Source organism: Psammomys obesus, unplaced genomic scaffold, assembly GCF_907164565.1.
Source record: "Psammomys obesus unplaced genomic scaffold, mPsaObe1.curated_primary_1811, whole genome shotgun sequence".
Lineage (NCBI taxonomy): Eukaryota > Metazoa > Chordata > Mammalia > Rodentia > Muridae > Psammomys > Psammomys obesus.
This window is the reverse complement of record NW_026596085.1, coordinates 12,649,685-12,671,210: the sequence shown is the minus strand read 5'-3', so window position 1 is coordinate 12,671,210 and position 21,526 is coordinate 12,649,685.

Genomic DNA, 21,526 nt, shown 5'->3' with positions numbered 1-21,526 from the left:
TTAGAAAAAGGGAGCTCCCTTTCCCATCCACACCAGCTTATCAAGTTGCATCAGGACTAAGCTTCTCCTCATCTCCCTGTGGCCTGGCAAGGCAGTCGCTCCAGGAGAAAGTGATCAAAAAGCTGGCAGATGAGTCTGTGTCCAATGAAGTCCCCACTTCCCTTACCAAGGACCCACATGAGGCCTAAGCTGCCCATCTGCTACAACTTTGTAGGGAGCCGAGGTCCAGTTCATGCATGGTTGATGTTTCTGTCTCAGCAAGCCTCTCTGGGCCCTGGTTAGTTGGCTCTGTTGATCGTCTTGTGGAGCTTCTGTCATTTACAGGTCCTTTTCTCTTTCCTTCCACTTTTACACAAGACACCCTAAGCATCACCCAATCAATGTTTGGCATCAGAATGGGTCTAGTTTTATTGTTGTTGTTTGTTTTTGTTTTTAATCTTGTATCTTCTTGCAGCAGTGCTCTGGAATGGGTTCTGTCACTCTCTGCCAAGATGTATCAGTGCTTCACAAGACAGGACTGCCATTGTTTTCTTCATAATTAACTCAGCATAAGTCAGGCAGGGGTGCTACACGCCTTTAATTCCAGCATGCAGGAGACAGAGGCAGGCAGATACTTGAGTTCAAGGACAGCCTGGTCTACAGAGCAAGTTCCAGGACAGTCAGGGTTACACAGAAAAACCATGTCTCAAAATCAAAACAAAACAAAACAATTATAACCTTCTTAGAATTGCTCATAACCTACTCTTTCTCATCTCAGTCATGTGACAATAAACAAGTAAATTCCATGAAAACCACCACTGGACTACTGAGTGGACGCACATAAAATTTATAGGCTAATGTAGCAAGCACTGACTTGTTCTGACTACTGAGATTTCCAGTCTATAAGTACACCTTAAAAGCTCACAGGCTTACTTGCAGAGGCCTGTTAAGCATTTGGTAAACCTTACAGTACAGTGGCCCTCAACCTTCCCAGTGCTGAGACCCTTTAACCCATGTTGTGGTGATCACCCTCATGCTGTGGTGACCCCCCAGCCATAAATTCATTTTTGTTTCTACTTTATAACTGTAATGTTGTTACTGTTATGAGTCATCATGTGGATGTCTGATATTTCTGATGGTCTTAAGAGACCCCTGTGAAAAAGTCATCAGACTCCCTAAATGGGTTGCTAGTCACAGGGGGAGAACCACTGTTCCAGTACCCGAGGACAAGGCAACTGGAGCCTTTTCTCCTGGAGAATTTTCTATTCATTTTTCTTCTTTTAAAACTATACAGCCAGAAACTCTCTTAGCAGTTTTGTTTGTTTGACGGTCTTCCTATACAACAATGTTCTGCGTCTCAGTAGAATCTCACCTAATTTTTATAATTTCTGAATCCTATCTTTTCTCGTCTGGTTGCATTAGCTTCAGTCCAGCTCAGTGTAGCAGAAGCAACGGCAGAGCTTCAGGTCCTGCTTCTTCGTGCATAGGGAATGCTTTAAGGTTAGGTCTCTGCAGCTCTCGTGTGCCAGGGTAAGGCTTTCCTGTCAGGCTAAGGAGTTACTTCCAACCTCTACCTGATGAATAGGCCTATACTGTGTGGATCTTGGCTTTCCCCGATACTCTTGCAATTAACTCCATTTACATTTGATTTGCTTTAAAAGTGCAGGAACTAGTCGTGTGGTACAATCTTTATGTTTATATTTTTATCTCATTTATAAAAATTTATGTGTGCGTGAGTGCATGTGCATGTGTGCATGGTGTGTGTGTGTGTGTGTGTGTGTGTGTGTGTGTGTGTGTGTGTGTTCAGGCATGCATATGTGCAAGTATCTACAGAGTCGAGAAAAGGGTGTCAGATTCCCCTACGGCTGGAGTTATAGACAGGTGTGAGCCACTCAATGGGAACACTGGATACTAAACTCGAATTCTCCACGAGAGCAGCATGCACACTTAACTACTGAGCCACCTTTCCAGGCCCTGATTTGCACTTTAATTAGCACATGTGTAGAAGAATCTTGTGATTTTTTTTTGAGGCAGGCCCAAGCTGTATTACTTTCAAACCAGGATACACATAACATATCTACCTCCTCAAATACTGATTATTTCTTTGTGGTGAAAATATCCTTTTTTTTTTTTAACTTACATTTTTGGTACCCATAGTCACTCTGCTCTACATGTGAATTTTAAAATGTTAACTTCTGAACATGTACCAGCTGAGAGTTGATCTACTGATTGCTAAAGAGATGATTCCATTCAGGAGGATTAGCCACATAGGGAATTTTTTAAATTTTAATTTATTTACTTTCTTTTTTATTACAATTTATTCACTTTGTATCCCAGCTGTAGCCTCCTCCTTCATCCCCCTCCCAATCCCTCTTTGTCTCCTTTTTCTCCTCCCATGCCCCTCCCCAGATAGGGGAGGTCCTCCTCTATCTGACCCTAGCCTATCAAGCTGCTCCTTCCTCAGGGGGAGGTGATCAATATATTTTAAGATACTAATAGGCATTGTTGAAAATTCTTCAGATTTCTGCCCATTTTAGGCATTGTATAACCAGTTCTTGGCCATGGCTAAAACTTCATCAAGAAATTTTAGAATTCGGAATGTAGGTCTTTGCTTTTGCTAAATGGAAACACTGTTCCAGCTGTTGGCTGCAGTATTTGGGATAATTTCCACACAAGCCACCTTCCAGTTCTCTGATCCTCTCTGTGACTCATACAGGCACCTAGAATCACCTAGAGCTGATTCCTAGAATGTTTCAATGGCTTTTTTTTTCTTTTAACCCAATTAGTTTCTTTTCTCAAAACTATGTTCAAGCATTTTATCCTGGGTAGGTGTGTGTTTGTTTGTTTTGTGTGTGAGTTGTTGTCTTCAATTACCTTGTGCATTTTATCTTTAATTATTTCTTTCAACACCTACTTTATAATTAGTTTGGAACATTTGTGTTTATATAAGGAAAACATGAGTAATTTTCACCTAGAAATGACACATATCCCAACAGTATGTTTACTTGATCATATCTATTTTTTCCAACATAATATTTTCATTGATTATCTGGGAATTTCAAACAATGATCCAATCACACTCTCCTCCCGTGCCTTCCGGGTCCACCCTCCTCACCCTGAACCCTCTCCACAAAAACATACACCAAGAACAATTTACATTCCCCATATACTCATTGGAGTATGGTCAAACTCCCAGTGGCCAGCTCCACACAGATAATTGAGTCCTTTCCCAAATGCCCACCAGACGCCAACAACTGTGAAGAGCCACACCTCAGTATCCTCATCACAGTTTTTAAAGACTCTCCTCAACGGCTTCCTGTCCAGACTTTGCTTTTTCTTTGAGGAAGGGGATGTGTGGAAGCTGCCAATGTCTCCCATTCTCAACTATGAGTCTGGAGCCCTCCATACAGTTAGCCATATTTCTCAGAAACACTTCTGTTTATGCCTTGCTCCATTTTGATCTTCTGCTCAGCTTGGAGCAGACACCTTGGGTTACATGCAATGCCTTTAGGGGCTGGCCTCGAGGCCCTTCAAAGAGAGCCTGTCTCTTCTGGTGTACAAGGCCTGCAGCTCCCCATACCATGGCACCCCAGTAGACAGTAAATCATTGTCATTTGTCCCTCCTGGTGACCTCTTGCTCCTGAATGCAGGAAGAGGTCTAGCTGCAACCTTACCATGAAAGCTCTGATCGCTATTACTGGCCACAAGCCCACCTATCCTTTTGCGCCTGCCTCTGGCGTTTTCTGGCTGCTGGTGTGCACTGTGCTCAGAAGTTGTCCCGGGACATAGGGGTGGGCAGACAGACTTTAGAGATACAATCTATGCCCTGGTTTTTCCTCATCATTTCCTAGGCTAGGGGTACAGAGAGGTTCTACAATTGTGTTTGCTACACTAGCTTGGTGGGAAACCCTTGTAATTGCTTTTATCACTGAGGGTTTTAAATAATGAATACTTTTTTTTTTATCTTTTGAACCCCTTGTAATTACTTTTAACTGATAGGGTTTTAAATAATAAATACTTTTTGTCTTTTGCTCAGAAAATTTCAAACAAAAACAGATTAAAAAGATTATAGAGTAAAATGAAGATGATTCTTTCTGTGGAATTAAGTAGAAAAGAATAATACAAAATTAATGTGTGATGTGCAAGGATTATCCCTGTTTGTGGACAAGTATCAAAAGAAAACAGAGAATAATTAAGACGTTTAGTTAATATTGTAGAAATCTGGGTAAATTTGATTTTGATTTTGGACTGAAATTGTTTTAAGGAAGCTTTTGTATGTAACATTGCTTGGGGTATTGAAGAGAAAGAAGAATGTAGCAATCAGGGCTCGAGGGAGGGCTCAGCGGGTAATGGTGCTTGCCGAGCAAGCATAAAGACCTGAGTTCACATCCTCAGCGCCAATGTTGAGCAATGTATGACTAAATGCGCGCTGTGCTGGGGATTGGGAATAAAGCATGGACAAGATTACTAGGGCTTGCTTGAGAGCAAGTCCACCCACAGTACAAGCTTCTGGCTCAGCGAGAGGTCCTGTCTCAAGAGGAGAGAGTGGAGAGTCATAGAGGACCCCCAGTGTCTATCTCTGATCTCCACACAGACCTTCACTGGCACGTGCTGCACACATAAATGCAAAGGATGAAGTGTTTGTGTTTAAGTAGAAGGTGGGTTTTTTATTTTATTTTATTATTTTATTTTATTTTATTTTTTCCTTCAAGAAATAGGTCAAGTCCACAGACAATGGGGAAGCCAGTGAGAAGAATTCAGGCAGTTATCATTGTGAAAGGTAAATAGAGAGAATAACAGTAGAGCCAGATAAAAGCCTGTGAACGAAACAGGAGGTGCAGCCACAGGAAACCTGAGAAAGGCCTGGAAGAGTTTGTCCTCTGCTGTTGGGCTCATTCAGACTTATAAATGTACAGTATCAAGGAGAGCTTCACTGGTCATTCAAGACAGAGAGAGAGAGAAAGAGAGAGAGAGCTGGAGTGTATATCACATGGGAGGTCCCTAGAAGCCCTTCAAGGAAAGGTAAAACCCATGCTGAATCTCAAAGAGAATCTTTAGGAGTCCACCAATCAGAGGATGAGACCTCCCCACCTCTCGGAACAATGACAACAAACATCCTCTATTTCAGCCAACTCTGCATACTCCATTTTGCACATTTTAGGTAGGCCCAGAGTCACACAGGGATTCTGGCCACTGTGGGCAGGGCCTTGCCTCCCTGCCTTGCTGCCCCACGCCCCAGTGCCCCTGGAGCATCTTCAGCAGACTTCTGGTATACACAGAAGCTGTGGACCACACTGAGATTTCCAGGCCAACCAGGCCTCCTGCTTTATTCCTCTTGAACCTCTAATCCAGGGACACTCTATGCAGTGCTGACATGGAGGGAAGGGGCCTGGCTGGCCCATCCCTAGAACTTCATCATTAGATATGCACATTGGGCTATGGGTACCAGGAGCTCACCTGCCTCTGGCTGTGCAAGGCTATTCAGCCATCCCTCTATAGCGCTCAACAGGTTCATTCCTTTGCCCCATGATGGCACCCTACCTACAGCTGTGGACCTTTGCTGTTTAAGTCCAGTTGTACCACCAATTTTATTAACTAATTTATTTATTCAGTTTATATCTGATTGTAGCTTTCCTTTCCTCCATTCCTCCCAGTTCCTCCCTCCCCCATCCCCTTCCCTCCCCCCATTCTCTCTTCCCTTTCTTCTCAGAAAGGGGAGGCAGCCCCTGGATATCAACCAGCCATGGCATATTAAAATTGCAGTAAGACTAAGGTGCAGCTTCTTTTATTGAGGCTAGACAAGGCAGCCCAGTTAAGGGAAAGGGATCCGAAGGCAGGCAGCAGAGTCAGAGACAACCCTTGTTCCCGTTGTTTGGGGACCCACATGAAGACCAAGCTACACATGTGTTACATATGTGTAGGGGGCCTAGATTGAACCAGTTGCAATAACTTTTGAGACAGAGTTTCGCTATGTAACCCTGCCTGGCCTGGAACTTGTCATATAAACCAGACTGACCTCATACTCACAGAGATCAGTCTGCCTATATCTTCCAAGTGTTGGCAATAAAGCATGTACCATCCTACCCTGTGGGCTTACTTTTTTAATGTGTCTTGGATGCCATGCCCCCGCCCCATTCTGAACTGGCAAATAAAAAGGGTTTTTCTTTTTCATTCTGCCTCCCTCTCTCAGTTTCCTGGGCGCTGGAATTAAAGGTGTGAGCCACCACCACCTGGCTAACAATTTGTTTATTTTGTTTAATTTAACATGTGTAGGTATTTTGTCTGCATGCACACATATGTGCGTCACATGCATCTCTGGTGCCATGGATCCCCTGGAACTGGATTTACAAAGAGGTAGAAGCTACCATGTGGGTGCTGGGAATTGAACTTGGTTCTCTAGAGAAGCAGCTTGTGTTCCTAACCATGAAGCCAGTCCCTTTCATTGAGTTTTGAAGTCCCACATAAGGTGCTTTTGGCTGAGAAAAACTCAGAGATGAGAACAGGCTGAATTCAGGGTGAGCTGGTCACATCTGCAGTTTCAGGGCTGCCAACACCTGGGCAGGCTTCACTGTTTTATTCCAGGAGGGACATGTGTTCATGCACAGACCCAGGATCACTTTTTATTATGCCAATAAAATAAATATGAAACAATCCCAAGACCATTTAGCTTCATTTGCAACAAGGTACCAATGTGTTTGCTGCCAGACAGGTGTGCTCTTCCAAAGTGTGCTATTACCTTCACTTGGGGTGTCCTGTTGGTTATCACTAACTTCTTGTAGACTCTCAGTTGTACAGACAGGCTGACAAGTGGCTACAAACACCATTTTGAAACACTCAATGAATATTGTTGAAGAGAAACAATGCTGGGTGAAGGCTAAGGGCTGCTAAAGAAAAGCTGGGCCTTAGATTATGTTGGTCTTCACAGATGCAAGACAGCAACACGGGAATGAATGCAGCTGCGTGGGGACGCTACAATCTCCACGATATTCCGAAAGCTCTTCTAACATGAAAGGGCACTTGTAAAGAGTGTTAATTGATAAATCCAATCTGGCAGTAGGAGATACTTACAGAGCTGGCCACCGACCAGAGTCTATGCCTGTGATAACACTTGGATGGAGCCTAGTGTCCCCAAGCTGGATATCCACAGCTTTTCAGAGCCTCTAGGACAGTGAGTCCACCTCCTTGAGCACAGGAGCTGTTTCTAGAAGGTGCAAGAATAGCCTAAGCTGAAGCAGGATGCCCTATAGCCAGCCGGAGCTCAGTATTGGCTTTTCCAGCCAATTATTTCCAGTCATTCTACAGTGCGTGTGTACATCACATCTGAAGAAAAAAAAAAAGTCGAAGGAAACTATACCAGGATTTTTATTTGCCATGGCTACTGTGGGCTAAGAGAGCCAGCAGTACGTCCAGAGTTTTTGATTGGGGTTTAGGAGATCCACTGTAGGGCAAGAGCAGGCAGTATTCAGTGGGTGCAGTTTGGAGGCCTTCTCACAAGGATGAGTGATATCAGGATGGAAAGTTAACTGGGCAGTGAATACGGCAGGCATATTCACAGTGTCCTGCCATGGTTTAGTTCAGAGCATAGCACCTCTCAGATGCTAAGCCTCAAGCTTCATGCCCTGGGTGGTTGTCTGGCTTCAGCAGGGCAGAATAGAAATAATGAATGTTCTAGACCCCAGGGACCAGGATGGCACAGACCCACAGGCACCTAAATGTCAACTGGATGGATACGGTTCAGCCAGGAAAATCCTCATCCCCTCTCTTTCCCTCTTCCTTTTACTCTCCTTCTGTCTTCCTTTCTTCCTTTCCTTCCTTCTTTCTTCCTCATTCCACCACTCTTACTCTCTCCCTCCACTTTCTCTTTCCATAATTCTCTCCCTATCTCTCTTTTGTTTGCTTGATTGTTTTTCTGAAATAGTTTGTAGTAAGTTTCATACATGGGTGTTAATTTACCCTGTAACCAATTCAGCATAAAGACCACAAAATAATCACAGTCACAAAATCCAAGACCCACTGTTGTACTGTGCAGCTCCAGCAATGACTGTGAGCACCATACAGAGGTCCCCAGTCATTTAAGTCTCTACTTTTGAGATGGAGATTTTACAAACCATGGCTCAGACATGGTGGTGCTGGCTTAGGGCTTATGTTCACTTTGGTTTTCCATCCTTGTGACCTGCATGCAGTCATTACAAACCCCTTACCTTTTCTGGGAACTCACCTTTTGTCTAATCCCCTCTCTTCTTTCTTTATGTCACAATGAGCAACGCTCCCGTAGATCTCATGCCCTCTCTGTGTCCATTATCCAGGAGAAGACCTTTTCCAGGCAGACACATCCCATACTGGTGCCACATTCACTTCCGTGGGTCCCAGAGTCCCTCTCTGCTACCCAGCTGTGACCTGAAAAGAACTCTCCACCCTGCTTAGCCATCAGGGCCACCCTTTGATGCAAGTCTATTTTGGTGGTAGTTGCTGTTTATATTGCTCTCTCCTTTGTCACCAACCCATTTGAAATACCCAATAATCTCATGGGGGCCTTTTCTGTCCCCAGGTCCTGTCTATGCCCTTCCATCCCTTCTCCTTCCAGTCTTGAGCCCCAGCCTCCAGGGTAAAGAGTGACCTGCCTTTCCTTCAGAGCTAAGAGGTTAAGTCACCACTGTAACCCTGAAATGAGCTGGGGCACTTGTCAAAGTTGCTGGGTCTCAGAGGGATGGCCCAATCAGTTTCTTGTCTTGCTTCTCCACACAATGCAGGTTCAGATCCTGCCCCTGGGCTCATTTTCCCTAGGATGTGCCAGTCCTGCTTTTGTATACTAGGCATTCCTCCACCTCTGTCTGGCCCTGTGGTTACCTACTTATTCCTCTTGGCCATCAGCCTGGCAGGTTTAGAGTTCTTCCCAGACTTGCGTCCTCAAGGCCACATGTTTTCTGTAGAAGCACATGTTACCACAGCTTCGACTGTTCCCAGCACTGAGAGCAGAGCTGTGCTATGTCCTCTCCCACCAGCACTCCAGCAAGGGAGCAGTTTTATCCCATCCTTGTGAATTCTAAGTGAAGAGATAGTATTTGATCATCGTTTTTTACAGCATAATATATTTTAAAGGAGAAAACGCAAAGCAGGGAACTTCTGCTTCCCAAATAACGAAAAAGCAGAAGTAAAGCACACTGCCCATGCCATCAACAAAGTACAAGGCAATGCCTTGAGAGACACTGATATCAGGTGATGGAAGATAGAGACATTGAGAGACTGAACATGCTGGAGACCCTAGCAGATTTCCTATGGGAAGGATATGGGTATAGTGTATGGAAGAGATGGAAGAGGCATCCAGAAGGAGAAAAACCAGGTGAAAGAGCAGAGCCAAGGGTCCATAGAGAGGACTCTCAGATTAACGCTGCTCACCTCCTCCAACATTAGCTGGAAGGACTGGCCCCCATTGTTCACCCAGGGGCAAGAGCAGAGTCTGTTTGCATCATTCAAAGCTCTTGAGGATGCAGGCAGAATGCACTGAACCTAAAACTAGCCTTGATAGTAGAGAAGCACTGTGCACTCTTTTTACCTGAAAAGACCTGAAAAAGCAAGACCCAGTAGGACACGGTTGCTTTGAATGAAGCTCAGTGATATTTATGGCGATACAAATACATCCAGCATCACAGGGACAGTTCATATTGACTGATGTCCAATAAAAAGTTGTCGGGAATGTGATGAAGCTGGAAATTTCAACACACGAGGAGATAAATCAATTCAAACCAACCCAGAAGTGACACAGTGTTCGAATCAGCAGGCAAAGAAGCCTGAAAAGACATTAAAACGAGAATCCATATGTTCACAAAGCTAGCTAGAGATGCGGAAGATACCAGACGGCCCTCTATGAATTTTTAGAGGGTAAAAATTACAAGTGAAATAAAAGCGAAGCCAGTAAGGTTGACAGCGATTAGAAACAGAAGATGCTACATTCACCTGGGGGTAGTTAAAAAGCAGTTAGAGACTATGCTGGTTAGAAAAGTGGAAGCAGGACAAGCCTAGTCTTTACTCTAGGGCATAGCCTCACCAAGCCTTAGGTTATTGGCTAAGTTTACAGTACCAGAGATGAATTCTGTCCTATTGAGAAGGTCAATTCGGAGACTGTTGTAAACATTCTTCTTTTTGCAACCAATAGAGGACATTAGAGAAACACACAATTGGTCAAAAGCAGAAGACAACTGACCTTACAGTGTCCAACCCCAGCTGGAACATCTACAACAGCATCTTTGCACCTAGAGCTCAGGGAACATCACGGAAGAAGGGGCAGAAAGATTGCAAGAGCCAGAAGACCAGGATATCTGTGCTAGGGTATGTCTTCTATAAATGACAGAGAAGCTGCATCATGAAATCGCAACAACATGGTCTTCTAAACAAGACCTGAATGATGACAATTCCAGTTGGCATGACAACATGGATGGAGGAATTCTTTAAGTGGAGTCATAACTAGATGAGGAGAGAATGAAGGTTTCTTAGGGATGAGTTCCTGATAGGTTGTCTAATCCCAAGTGGTCAGGCCTAAACACATAGACATATGAAAAACACTAAATGGACTCGACAGGGTGTGAGTGTGTGTAAAACAATTAAAATTAAAAATTAAGATGTTGCATATTTGAAAAGGAATTGGGGCCACTGAAGAAGTTGGGGGGAGAGGTTAAGGAATGAAAACTATGTAAATGGCAATACTCATACATAAAATTCTCAAAAAAAGAAAATGAAGACGACACACATGAAAATGAAATAGACATACCTCAAGACCCAGATATACCACTTCTGGGCATATATCCAAAAGATGCTCCACCATACAACAAGGACATTTTCTCAACCATGTTCATAACAGCCAGAAACTGGAAACAACCCAGATGTCCCTCAACTGAAGAATGGATAAAAAAACAAACAAACAAACAAACAAACAAACAAAAACTGTGGTGCATTTACACAATGGAATACTACTCACCCATTAAAAACAAGAAAATCATGAAACTTGCTGACAAATGGATGGAACTAGAAAACATTATCCTGAGTGAGGTAACACAGACCCAGAAAGACACACATGGTCTATACTCACTTATAAGTGGATTTTAGTCATATAGTACAGGATAGACATACTACAATGTACAGACCCCAAAAAGATAATCCTGATGGGCATCTTAGGCTTTATGTAGGCCCACTAGTTAGAGGAGTGGGGGATATCTCTGACATGGACTATGTTGCCTGCTTTTTTATTACTTCCCCCTGATGGAACTTCCCTACAAGTCACAGGAGATGAAGATGAACTCATGTGATGCATGAGCTGGGGTATCAGGGTAGGGAAGATCCCTTATTCTCAGGAAGAGGAGAAAGGTGATGTGGAACAGAAGGTGGGACTGGGAGAAGAGGGAGAGGCCTAAGACCAAGATGCAAATTGAATTAATTAATTAATTAAAAAAAAAGAAAATATTTCTTTCAAATTGGCCTATGGGGCCTTTTTTTTTTTTTTTTTAAATAGTTGATGGGAAAGCCCATTCTGGGTGGTAACAGTCCAGGACAAGTGTTCCTCGTCTGCATAAACAAACAAACAAACAAACAAACAAACAAACAAACAAACCAAGCTGAGCAAAGTGAGTCAGCTAGTTAATAGCTTTTATTCATGGCTTCAGTTCCTGCCTCCAGGTTCCTATCTTGAGTTCATGCCTTTGTTTCCCTTGATAATGAACTGTAAAGTATAAGATGAAATAAACCTTTTCCTCCTAAAAATGTTTTTAGTCAGTGTTTTATTACAGTCACAGAAAGCAAACTAGGACAAGGGCACATGAGGTCCCACCCATAGTTGAGGATCTATTTATTGGCAGCTAATGATTTCTGGTAGAAGGATGTGGCCACTTCTAAGTAAATAATGGTCCAGTAAATAATCTCTAACTTATGCACATGCCAGCAACCCCAATTAAACTCATTGGCTTATAAAACCTAATCATGAAAATAGGAGGGAAATGTGCTAGAAAGAAGGGTTCCAGAGGGACAGGGGCTGGAGGGAATGAGGAAGGATAACAGGGAAGAGGGATCATATGGTCAAAACACATTATAGACATGTAAGAAATTGTCAAAAATAAGTGATTTAAAAAACACCAACTTAATTATATATATAAAAAAAAAACTAACAAGAGAACCAAGCATAGTGGTTTACTCCTATATTTCTAGCATTCAGAAGACTAAAGCTGGAGGATTACAAGTTTGAGGGCAGGCTATAATACATATAACTTACCTCTGAGAAAAGCTAAAAGTATAGGGGGAAAAAGATAGACTCTGTGGTGTAGATTTATTTCAAAGCAAATGATCATGGAAAATGAAAATGACTACATTATATGGGGCATCTGTTCATGAAGAACCTTATCAATTATGAATGACCTTGCGCTTAATAACAGAAGCACAAAAACTGATGTGACAGGAAAAGAAATAGATAACCCACAATGTTAGCCAAGGAGTGGAACTACATTCTTTTGATAACTGACAGAGCAAGTATGTTGAAGACCAGTGAGGGTGTAGATGACTGACAATATTAATCACTAATGCCATGTAATAGACATGTAAGGAAAACCTACTCCCCTTAAGAGTGTAATCCACACTTTTGCACTGTGAGCTTGAAATTGGTTCATAGACCCCTGTGAGTGTAAATAGCTCTGGGATCATCAGGAGGAGTTCAAATAATATTCTTGACCAATGTTGGATTACTTAGGAATTAATTATAGAAACACCCTTAGAATCCTCCAGATAGAATAATATGTCTCTAAATAACTTATGGATCATAGAACAAATCACTTAGAGACAGCTTTAAGTAGTATTTTAGACTAAATGAGAATGAGACTAGGACGCAAGCAGTAGGAGGGAATATGCTTATCTCAATAGACACAGAGAAAACTCTTAGAAAATTCAACACTCAATTCTGACATTTAAAACTCTCCCCCATCCCCAAAAAAATAGGTATTGGAGGGAACTTTCCCAACCTGAAAGGGGTATCTTCACAAAATCAACAACTTACATAATGAATAATAGTGAAAGACTGGGAGTTTCCTTGTAAGATCAGAAATTAGAAACAATGTCTTTTTTTACCACTTACATTCAACATTGTGATAGAGGTTGTAGCCAGTGTAATAAAACAAGAAAATAAAATGTCACTCATCTATAAAAGAAAAGAAGGTATTGTCTTTGCCTAGGGATATTAGTAAGATAGTTTATGTGGGGGAAAGTGATGGAATTAACTCAACTGGAGCAGAGCTGATATCTGAGTCCATTATAATGAAAGTCAAATGTTGTTCTATATAGAAGGAGCAAACAACTAAAAACTATGAGAAAAACAAATCAATGTAATGCCAAAAGCTATTTTTAAAAAAGTAGAAAATGTGGCTGTAATTGTAGTTGTCTGCATGCTATAATCTAGACTGACTGTGGTGGCATCATTTCCTAGGCAGGGGGTCCTAAATTGTATAAGAAAGGATTGAGCTGAACATGAAAGAGCAAGCAAGTGGGCATGCATGCATGCATTCATTCCTCTCTGCTCCTGAGTATGGATGATGTGGTGCAGCTGATTGTTGGGAGTTCCCACCTTGACTTCTCCACAGTGATGGACTGCAGCTAGAATTATGCACTGAAAAAATAGTCCCCTTTCTCCAAGTTGCTCTTTGTATGGATGCAACAAGCATGATGCTAGGACAATGGCAAATGACAAAATAACAAAAGCTGATAAAGACTTGTTCATTAAAAAAAATCACAAAATAAAAAAAAATCACAAAATAATTCTGAAAATAAATAAATGAATGAATAAATAAATGGAGAAAAAACCGCTATAAATGAGAAGACTCAGCATAGAGTTCCATTTGCCTTTCAAAAGATTCATATATTTAATAACTAGATATGAAGTGTAATCACAGAAGAAAACTTCTAGAACTTGGCACATGGAGCTGGGAAGCCACTCAGTTGGAAATTTGCCTGCTGCACAATCTTGAGGACCTGAGTTTGATTCCCAGCAACCAAGTAAAAAGGATCCAGGCAAGGTGAAATGCAGCTGTAATCCCAGAGACATATGGATACCAGAGTTTGATGGCCACTCATTCAGTCTAGCCAAACTGTTTCAGTCTTGCGGGTCCCCGTGAGAGAACTTGTCCCCAAAGACAAGGTGAATGACACCCAATGAACAGCAATCTAGCTTGTTCTCTGGCCTCCACATTTTTACCCATGCACGCACACACACGCACACATACTCTCACACAAGCCAGTTACAGACTTATTCTAATATTCATCCAGAAATGTGAAGGATCAAGAAGATCCTTTTAAAGGAAAGGATAAATGCTGTCCACTAGTTGATTTCAAGACATTTGAAACTTATGCTGACCATGGCAGCATGAACAAAATGACATGAATGGGTCAATAGAAGAGAACAATGTATATTTCTGTGTATGCTGTGTATGAGGCACCCTGTGAGTGCAGTTAAGGGTGGTTATGAGGTTCTCAACATGGTTGGAAGCTGAACATGGGTCCTCTGGAATGGCAGAAAGGGAGGAGCCCAAGTCAGCCTCAGAAGGTAGGTACACTACTTCTTCACCCAGGAAGCAGAAAGAGAGAGATACGGGAGTCCAGCTGCCTTCTTTCTTCCCCACTTTATGTAGTTATAGGGCCTCAGGCATGGGATGGTGCCTTCTTGAAACACCTTTACAGACTCACTGGATGTGTCTTCTACATGATTCTAAATCTAGTCAAGCTGACAGTGGGATTACAGTGTAGAGGATGCTAATCAAAATACAGCAAGAAAAAGGAAATCAGGAAACTCACACACTGGTGTGAATGTGCAAGGGTGCCCTCCAGCTGGGGTTCATAAAGCATCTGTGATCTTATTACTGCCACCAGCCATCATAAAGGAAAACGTGTCCTTAGACAGACAGTTGTCAGTGGATGTCCTCAGTACTTGCTCTCTAACAGCCAGCCTGAACCATCACCACCTGACCACCTTCAACAGGCAAGCAAATGTGACTCCCTTGGAATAGCACCCTGCCAGCATCAGAGAGGAACTGTTTACATGCCATGCATGGTTGGAGCCAAAGTAATTACATTCTCATTACACAGCCATAAGAAAAGATGTATGGACTGTGTGGTTCAAGGTATAGAAACTTCTAGAACATCTCTACGGATAAACAATAGAATCCAAAGGTCTTCTGGGTTGCTGAGGGCAGGAGGTTTGGCGGTGGTGATGCAGACATTAGGGTGATGGCTTCTTCATTTTGAACGCAGTGATCTGTTCGCCATTGCCACACATCACAGCCTGTCACACAGTGCACTGTCAACATGAGGTGTGTGTCATAGCTAGTTGCATCAATTTGGCCATTGGGTCTGCTATTGGGTCAAAAACCAGTCTAGCTGTTGCTGGGAAGACCTTTTAAAGATGAGATCAACATTCAAGTCAGTTGACTCTGAGTAAAGCAAATTATGCTTCATAATATGGGGTGGACCTCATCCAATCAGGTGAATGCCCTGAGAGAAAGGCTGAGGTCACCCAGAAAGGAGGGAATTCTGCTGGAAAATGACATCAGACTGGAGTGGTCTCCTCAGGTGTTGTCTGCTTCTCAGTCTGCCCTGTGTGTTCTGAAACTGCAGCCTGACCATGATGTCAGCCAACCTTCAAAATTCTCTCTGGTCCCTGACTCTCAACTCCATTTCAATTGCTCTTTAAATCTCTCTCTCTTTTTATCTATGTCAATCTCTCTCAAATCTCTCAACTTGACTTCTACTTAAATATCTCTCTCAATATCTCAATTATAAGCCTCTCTCTCCTCTTCCCCACCCTGTTGGTTCTTTATTCTTTCTCTTTGGGTAATCTTAAACATCTCTACTGTTACAAAAACCAGGAGCCACAACAGCTAGGACTCTCTACCCACAGTCCCGTTGACAGGGTATTGCGATCTCCAACAGGAATCACTGGTATGTAACAAGGCCCACAGAGACAAGGACCTTCACAGGCAAGATGTTGCCAATGCTGCCAATGTCTTATTTACACTGATGTCTATTTTTAAAATGCCACTCAACTTGAGAACATTAATTTCAGAAATTGAAAGAGTTTCTTCCAGTCAATAATGAAAAGACAAACACCCCAAGAGCCACTTAGAAAGGGATATAAATAGATGATTACCCCAGACATTAATGCACTCATGACAACTGTTAACCCTTCTTAGATCAAACAAATGCAAATGAAAACCACCATGGAAACCACCTGCCACCTGTGAGGATGTCCATTAGACCGCTGTCTGCTAGCTCATTGGGAGCTGGTGTGTGATGGATGTTCCCAGACACTGTGGCAGGGACATGAGCATTTATATTAACACTGTTAAGGACTGACAGAGTGATCCACAACCAGGTCTAAAACCATGTAGTTACTCTGACCTTGTGATTCTGGTTCTATAATCCCTGTCTATAAATAGTCACAGCTATCTAAAAACATCAAGTGTAATTGTGTTCATTTCTGAAGTGTTTAAACAAGAAAAGCTTGGGAAGTAGCCTAACTGTCCAAAAATAAAGACTGATGAATGAGATGGCAGTATTTATGTGTGACAGAACTTTGGATTGCCAGCACAGCAACGCCACAGCAAATTGCTGGAGGAAGTGATGATACCCCATACTTAAGAGGTTCATGTACAGTAGGATGAGATGGAAAGATACGAGTAAATTACAAAATATGGGAGCTCAAGAAGAAGAAGTGAGGGGCATATTCTCAAATCTTTCTCCATTTGGCAGCCTTTTATAAGGAACCCACTCTAGGAACAAGACACTGAAGAACACAGGGTATCAGAACATTTTCAGAAGCCAGAAGGCATGGGTTCTAACCCCAGCTGCCACCCTCATGCTCAGAATCCTTGTGAAACCCCCCCCTCCAACTCCTTCCTCCTCAGCACCAGAGACTCCAAGGGGTGCTGGGAAGGGCCTGGGGAGGCTTGGGAAGTGGCTGCACACAGAATGAATATTAAAACCCTACTTCCTACACTAGGAATGGTGCCCACATGACTGGTAATTACTGTTTAAAGTGATGGCTTGCCTCCACTAGTGACTCTCTGAAGGCAGTTTATGTGCTCAAGCCTGATGGCTGGGAGCCCTCATGAGGCTTGAAGTCTTCTGTGGGCTCCTTGCCTTGTTTCTTGCCTTGCTGGTACCTCTCCTCTGTGCTGTGCTCTCTTTTTGTCTCATTGCAAGGTGGTCTCCTCTTGTTTGAGGTCATTCCCTTGCAGCTGGCCAGAAACTGTCCCAACAAACATGAAGACCAAATTTAGAGCCTCTGTAGCCAGAAGCTTGGGGTCACAGAGGACATTTCAGTCATGGCTACATCCTTGGGAAGCTGTTGAGCTCACTCTTGTCTTCTAATCTCACAGGTGTGAGAGCAAGCAGAGCCTTCCCATTTGGATCTGTGCACCTTCTCAATCAGTTTTCTGGCCGTTCCTCCAGGTCCCATCTTGACAAATAGAGGAATTCTCATTCTCTGTAAATGGACATAGCAGAGGCGCCCAGAGATGAGGGGGCCTGTGTAGAACACAAGCTTGTTGCTATTGCCCAAGACACAACATGTCCCTTGAGTATCTTGCCTTCTCATGATCCATAAAGATTCCCTAAAAAAACAGGGTTGTCTCTTTTTGAAGTCAGCTTCCCTCTCCACTGTCTCCATGGGGACTGCCTCGTGCTTCATGTCAACACGCAAAGATCAAAATTCAGGGTCTCTGGGTGTTCGTTGTCAGTCAGGCACCTTGGATGAAACAGCAAATGTGCCACTGCGGAAGATGGAGATGATGGGAAAGCCTTGACATCCTGTGGCTCAATCTGGCACAGTGGGAAATACTGACAGCACACCTTGAGGTGCCGAGTTTTGCCACAGGGATGTAGAACGCATGTCCCAAGCAAGCTCTCTACCCAGTGTCCCCCTCCTAGGAATCTACCCTATCTGTTACAGTCTGTGACTGATGTGGGACCATCATCCCGCAGGCTGGATGCTCCTAGAGTGGCCAGGTCCCTTGGAGCTCAGTGACTATGGACTGGCATTCTGTGAGACCCGAGACTCTCCTCTGCTTAAACAGTCGCCTCTGCTTGTGTTTTAGGCTTAGCGTTAAGGTACTGGTGTGATTCTCTACTAAACTTACACAGCCTCCACATTTTGAAGTCCTGCTAATTCTGGCTGGTGATCAAAGGCAGCCCTTCAATAATAACAACAGAAAATTGTCAATTGGTAGCACATGTTGGGATCTAGAACCGAGCCTCTGTCTCCTAGCAACAGAATTCAGCGCTCTGCTCATCGCCCCATCCTCAAATCCATCCGGTGTTTCTTATCAGGCTCTGGAAACAAGACCTGGATGGAGCATGCTGGGACAGGCACCTGCCATACGTCTTCTAAGGTTGCACATTAATCTCTAGGTCATGGGTGCTATCCAGCTCCATTTATAGAGTTTTAATCTCTTTTACCCCTTCCACAGCTCCTGCTACCATGCAGCCTGAGGTGGAAGACTGAACTTCTGTAGCCTCAGTGTCTTACGAATTCATTTCCAGTCTGGATCCCGAGACTCAAGCAACAGTGGCTCTGTTCTCTGTGTGTGTGGCTTCTTTTCTGCAGGAATCTTCAGCACTTGACATGAATCGTACTCCACTATCTGGAACTTTTTTCTCAGCATTACCGCCACAAAATTCTCAAGGCTGGAGTGTAAACGGAGCAGGTTGCGCGCTTCAGTGTGCCTTGGCCCTGATCACTGTCACCAGCCCTTCTCCTTGGGACAGAGAAGTTCCAATTTACCCCTCACAATTCAAAGAAGATTACATCTGTCCTGCAAAAGGGCCCTTCAAACATAGACTATTATTGTAACAGCATTATTGGGTTGGCAATCAACCATTTTTTAAAGAAACAAATTAGAACAGAATAGAAAATACCAGGCAGAGTAAGTGGGTAAATGCTGTGCTTTCCTTTCAGGTAGAGGTGTGTGTGTTGTGTGTTTATTTGTCTGTGTGTGTCTGTCTGTGTGTGTCTATGTGTGTGTATGTGACTGTGTATGTATATCTGTATCTGTGTGTGTGTCTGTGCCTGTGTGTGTCTACATGTTATATGCAGTAAGGATGACACCAAATCTGTCTGTTAACATATCTCATGGAAGCTCTTCTAGCATATTCCTTATAGTACCCCAGAATTCAACCTTGTATTAAACATTGCCACTGGGGGATTTAGAGACGACTCAGTGATTAAGAGCTCTTGTTGCTCTTCCAGAGAGCCTGGGTTGGGTCCCAGATCCCACGTGGTGGCTCACAACTGCCTGTAACCCCCAAAAGTTACAACAGTACCCTTGGATCTTTCTTACTATGATACCTATCTTGGTGAGACAAGACCCTCCTAGTCTGTTTCCCAAACCTAAACTTCTCAGGGAGAGGAAATGTAAGTATCACTGTCTTTCGGGCCCCACACGCCTGACATGTGGCAGATAGCCAACAGATGCAAGTTGTGTTCAGGATTGCCTATCTCTGAGCAGGATTTCAGGGAGGACAGGATGAAGAGGAGAGTGTACAGGGTTAGCGCTTTGTCCCCTTTGCAGGTTAAAAGGCTTAGATCTAAGGAAAGAGTATGAAGGCAGATTCAGACAGCCATGGTCAGCTTTGGAGAACCCAGCTGAGGCCAGGGGCAGAAATGTCTCTCTGGAATATTCAGGACAAGAGGGGCTGCCACCCTGCCCACATGGCAATGTCAGGAGGCCTTGTTTCTGCAGACTGGGGTCCTTACAGGAAAGTGAGCTGGGCTGTCCTGGAGAAGATGGTACCTGGAAAACCTTGGCCTTAATTAAGCTGACATTGGAAATCAGAAGTTAGTGGGAAACGCCCTTGGTGAACATGATCATATTACAGAGAAAATACTGCCAGGAGTTAGGAAGTCTGAAGTGTGCCTCAGTTTCACTTTGGGCGTGTAGATGCTTGTGAAAGGAAGTACATGTGCATTCTGTACATTTGTGTGTAGGCGGCCTTATGGTGTGCATGTCTGCATGTGTACATGATGTGCGTACATGTGTCTACGTGTTCACGTGCATTCATGTGGGGTATAGCCATGTGATACGTATGTTTGCATATGCATGTGTGTGGAGTGTGGTCACATAGTATAAATGAGTGCATATGTGCATGTTTGCACACGTGTGATGCATATAGCCTTTATGTGTGTGCCTGTGTGTATGTGCACATATACGTGGAGGTATGTGTGGCACATGGATGTCGGTGCCTTGTGCATGTACCTATGTGGGCGAGTGTGTTCACGTGGTCATGTGATATGCATGTGTGAATATGTATACATGGGGGTTGCGTGCAGACAGGCTCATGGCATGCATGTATGCATGTGGAGTATTGGTTTGTGGAGTATCTTCATGCAGCTATGTGGTGTGCGTGTGGCACGCCTAAGTAGCGGCCAATGTACGCAACCTGGGTACCTGCCCTCCCTCAGCCCCTCAGCAGCCTTCTCTACTTCGTCGGCCCTTTAAACGCGCCACACTGGACCAGGACACAAGGTGAAAGGCTCACGCTGGTGATCACCTAGTGACTTGTGGGGAAAGGTCTCCATTTCCAACCAGACTTTGTGTGGATGTACCACCCTCTCCCACACAGTACATGCACCAGCGACCACCCTAGCGGAGGCTTCTGTTAGCCTGTTTACCGATGCATAGGAAGGGAAGGGGAGACCTGCAGGGCCACCTGGGGAAACACCCAGCTTTGGGAGTTACCTCCTGGGCTGTAAGGAAATTACTAGAGAAAGTAAAAAAGGGACCCAGCTCAGCTTGTTTACAGGAGCAAACCTGTTCTAGAATGGCAGGGACGCACGTCAGAGGAGCTGGGTGATCGCCACCCTCCTCAGAAAATCAGCCTGGTGACTTCACCCTGAGTACACTCTGGAAGGTGGATGAGGAGAGCGGACACGACCGACCAGGGCCTGGGCAGGGGCCGAAGAGCACTCTGGGAACAAGGAAGTATTTCTGGGTATATGCCTTCCTAGGGTAGATTCAGTCCACAGGACAGCAAGTTCTGGGGACAGAGCAGGTCAAGTTGCACCCAAATGCTCCCTGCTGGGCCCAGAACACCAAGGCACACTCTCTAGCCCTGATGGTGGGCACTTGCGGGGAACAGGCATTCTTTACTTGCAATAAACTCTGGGTTCACTTTTTGGACCCACAATAAACAAGGTCTGGGACCCCAGCGTCACAGGCCTTTGGTGGAAGACTCTGGGGAAGGGACGTCCCAAGTCCACTAACTTCCAGCTGCGCTCCCTGGGCCCAGGCTGTGGGTACGCTGGGCCGTCTCTGTCGCCATCCAGAGGCACGGCTGGGGCGCGGCGTCCCCTCTGCTCGCCTCCCTCGCCAGTCCCGGGCCAGTGCGAGGCCCCGCCACACCGGGCACGCGCTCCAGGCGCGCCCCTCTTACTGGTGACGGGGCGCGCCGAGCTGAGGCGCGCAGCGACGCCCAGAGCCGCGGGCTGGCGTCCCCGGGCGGGCGAGCACGGGCGCGGGCGGCGCGGGCG